We start from the raw sequence: 4,464 nt of genomic DNA, 5'->3' as shown, positions 1-4,464 counted from the left end.
GGAAGTGATCACACACGTGCTCACACACACCTATCTCCTCCCCCACTCTCCAGGATCTTCCACCTAGTCCTACCTGGATGCATTCTGTTACACTTCAATCCCTGAAGAAAGGTCTTTGATATACCTGTTCTTGATCTTATCACATATATTTGGAATAGATGGGCATTCTGATGCCTACCCTTCTTGCCTGAAATCATCCCTTTGGGACAGGGGATGCAACCATAGCAGCAAAATGGCTTCCCCTCCTTGAGCTTCTTCCTAGAACCAGGATTGCAGTTCTCACTACATTCAGATACAGGCTGAACCTAAGTCATCAGGGGCAGAAAGAACATGAGTCATGAGAATTACGCTTCTGGAATCCTTCCAGTTCTTCAATTCCTTTCTAAATTGCCAGGCTCTCCAGAAGTTGCTTTTCCATAATTATGCTCTTGTGAGAATTGGTAAGGATGAAAATATATGACTGTGTGGTGGAGGGAAATTTGGAGCATGCTGTCCCACATTCTTGCCATCTTGTTCTTAAAGATGAGAAGTTTGGAAGAGGTAAAAGAGGTGGTAACCCTCACAGAAAACTAGCTGGTCCTGCACACAAAGATTCAGACTAGGACTTTCGCATCAACATCTGTTCACCAAGATGGACAAAACTGACAGTTGCCATGTTTTCTTATCTCAAGTTTGTTCCATCCCAAGACACATTTTGATTCTGGCAAAACCTTATAAAAATGAAACAGAATTTTCAACCTTCCCCATTTGTAGGAAAATAATAAACAAACACATATTAGAAAGGAAAAAACTGAATATGGTACATTTTTACTATAGACATGGTCTAATCCTAGTCATTCTTAGAGCTGACTCTTTAAAGTCAACGGGACATTCCTCATACCTAATTTAAGTTCTGTTTCTTTCAAATATGACTATGCCTGCATCGGAATATGTGTTCATAATTGCATAATATTACCTAGCTGCATAATGAAGCAGAGTTCATTTGCAAAAGCAGTGATGAGTAAAGTATATTGAAAAAAAAAAATATGGTGGAAGCTGATTGAGTCTCTTTCACTGCATCACCAGTTGTGCTCCTCAGTTCCAATTAAGTGTTTTTGTAGGTGCATCGATATCAAATGAAATGAAATGCACACATCACTACTTAGACTGAGACTTATCCAAGTGTACAGATCCTGCCAATCCACAAATAACAAAACCTGATTGAACCAGCTGTTCCAGGTTATGGCATCTGAGCTGATGGTGAATGCTTGTCCTGGAGCAGCCTCAGCTTCCATTTGCCCAACTTTCACTCTTTGAAAAGACTGGTTTGAGGACACAATCCAATTGATCACATCGAATCCAGTGACTATCTCTCCATCCTGGTTAAAAGAAACCTTGCCCCCAGCACTGTTGTTAAATGAAACAAACTTCAGAAAATGATGGAGCTGCAATGGAAAGGAAGGCGCTTAGAAAAACTGTGAAATGGATCATGCAGACAGAGGAAGGGAGAGAAATACTTGCACTGGATGGCTGCCATTAATATTGTTATTAATTCTCTCTGATCCCCTTAAATTTTAGATACTGAGTTTAAGCTCTTATATTGCCCTCATCAAAAGCCTTGATTAAATGCTGCTTTGTATTGATGTATTTTGTGTTTCTCTCCCACCTGAGGCTATTCAGCCAGTTACCTGCCACTGAACTTGGCTCTGAAAGGTAAGTCCCCCTCTGGTCACCATTCCTCTGTTCTTCAGACCTGAGGAAGACATGGCATGCAAAGCATGGGCCACCGCATGGACAGCATTGTAGACACTGTAGCTGTGGCCAGTCAAATGCATTTCAAAAAAAGTTGCAGGAAGAAACTGCAGCTTCTCCTTCCCAGTGCAGGTATTCTTGTCTAAATTGCCCAGAAATCGATCGGGAAATACACAGTTGAAAGCATTCTGCCAGAATGCCCTAATAAAACCATCTCCCTTTGGATTAGAAGGGTTTTTTCCATTAAGGAATTGTTGAAAACCTGGGACTTCATTGGACTGAATTGTGAATGAAAGAGTGCCATGGAAAAAGTCTGTGTTCCAATTTCTTTGATAGACAAATGATGTGAGCTCCACCTGAGCTGTCACAATCATTACTTTACCTATTGGTGTATTTGCCACATGTTCTCGTTCTGATAGGTATGGGAACCATCTAAAAAATGCCATGAAATAGGATTCTCCATTGGCCACCAATACATTGGCTGTGCTGTCCTGAATCGTATCACGTATTTTTGCTCCCTTCTCCAACATGTCTTTTAGATCTCTGCCATGGGCACGTCTTGGGATTTTTTCAATGAAGGCAAAGCAGACACCACTCCTGGAAAAGAGTGGGACCACCATCTGGAGGAATTGTTCTCCATTGTCATTATCCATAACAACTATCCCGATCCATGTCCACCCGAAATGCACCAGCAAAGTGAGAATCCCTGCATACTGAAAAGACTCCTTCGGAATCATGCTGTAGAAGGAAAGGCCTGGGGTTTTATCATTCATCACTGGTGCAGAGCCATACAACACCTAAGGAGAGACAAGAAGGGGAGGGAGAAACACAAATCAATAAGGGCATTTATGTAATGGTTTTGATGTTTTCAAAAGATTTGCATATATGCTTCAACAATCTTCTGAAAAATGCTACCAGTGGGCTCCCCAGTGTGCAAAGACAAATATGTGCACCTTTAATGGTGCCTGAAGGGGGGTCCCCTGTATGGCATCCTTGGACATTATATTATTTCATCCACCACATGTGTTGGGGATGTTTCCCCATGAACTCATATGAAAAGGGTAAAACTTCCTAGCAATAGGTCTGAGTCTTCAGCCAGTGTGGACCACACATGTAAGGAAGTCTGCATTTGAAGTTTGTGCCTTCGCCCATCCTCCTGTTCATATATTGACACATTATGAGGTTCTCAGTCATTGGCCTAGAGATGAGTGTTCTCCTACTCTCTTTCAATTTTTTAAAATCAGTCTTTTAGCCATGAAGAGGGAACAGAGAATCAATTTCTTCCATATGTTAAAGTCCATGAAATAATGTAATAATTTTAGAACAGCATATGATCCAATGAAGATTAATGATTATTCAGTGCAAAATTGACCTATGTCATAATCTCCCCCTGCACACAAAAAAGTAAATACTACAAAATGCTTGAGTCAATGTTTCAAAGAAGTATTCCCTGCATTGCAGCCAGAACAATTAGCAAATCTTGGTAATTACTTATTGAGAAGCCATTGCAGCTTCCAACACGCACGCACACACACAAAACAGTTTGTATTGAATAAGGCTCATATGAAGTTCTGGGGACGAGATGGGGAGATATCAAAAGAATGATCCACACATTCATATCCTTTTCCTAAAAGGCTCTGTCCTTCCCTATTCTGCCTAGGGATGGATGGAACAAGTGTGAAGCAAAATGAAGAGCATCTGTGGCAATAGAAAATGCATCAAGATGATAAGGTGAATGTAGTCTGAGCCACTGGCCAGATCCTCCTTTCTCAGATCCATGTCCACATAAAGAAATGGAGTCCCAGCAGAAATTCCCCTCTTCCAACATTTTTTGCTTCACCTTCAATGTTCTCATTCATCCAAGGAAAGAGAGAATACCATTACTACCATTGTGTTGGTGGTAGTTGCGAAGTCATGTCTGACCCATCAAACCTAATGGACAGCATTCCTCCAGGCATTCCTGTGCTCCACCATCCTCTGGAGTCCACTTAAGCTTTCACCAACTGTTTCAGTGACTCCATCTATCCACCTCATTCTCTGCCGTCCCCTTCTTCTTTTGCCGTCAACCATTCCCAGCATTAGGCTCTTCTCCAGGGAGTCCTTCCTTCTCATTAGGTGGCCAAAATATTTGAGTTTCATCTTCAGTATATAGCCTTCTAAAGAGCAGTGAGGGTTCATCTCCTCTAGGACTCACTGGTCTGATCGTGTTGCTGTCCAAGGGACTCGTAGGAGTCTCCTCCAGCACCACAATTCAAAGGCCTCAATTCTTTGGCGCTAGCCTTCCTTATGGTCCAGCTTTCACAGCCATACATTGCAACTGGAAAAACCATAGCCTTGACTGTACGCACTTTTGTTAGCAGGGTGATGCTTCTGCTTTTTAGTATGCTGTACCTTTCCTCCCAAGGAGCAGGCATCTTTTAATTTCTTGGCTGCAGTTCCTATCTTCAGTGGTCTTGGATCCCAGGAAAGAAAACCATTTTTACCCATCTCCATCTCCAAAGCACAAATGCACACATGAAAGAACAAAGCAAATGTCAAGAAAATGTTACACTCCCATTCCCCATGTTCATGGAAAGACATGCTCCCCACCTGTGGAATCTTGTAGATATCCAAGAGAGTTGAAATTTGAAGGGAGGTCTGGGCGTCCAGTCCCCCGATGACTGCTGACAAGTGTTGCTGGATGCCGCATTGGTAGTTAGGGACTAATCGCCCTGCTGCGCCTATCAGTTGCAA

This window comes from Varanus komodoensis, unplaced genomic scaffold (genome assembly GCF_004798865.1).
Source record: "Varanus komodoensis strain SLA01 unplaced genomic scaffold, ASM479886v1 scaffold128, whole genome shotgun sequence".
Classification (NCBI taxonomy): Eukaryota; Metazoa; Chordata; class Lepidosauria; order Squamata; family Varanidae; genus Varanus; species Varanus komodoensis.
Note: the sequence above shows the minus strand (reverse complement) of the source record.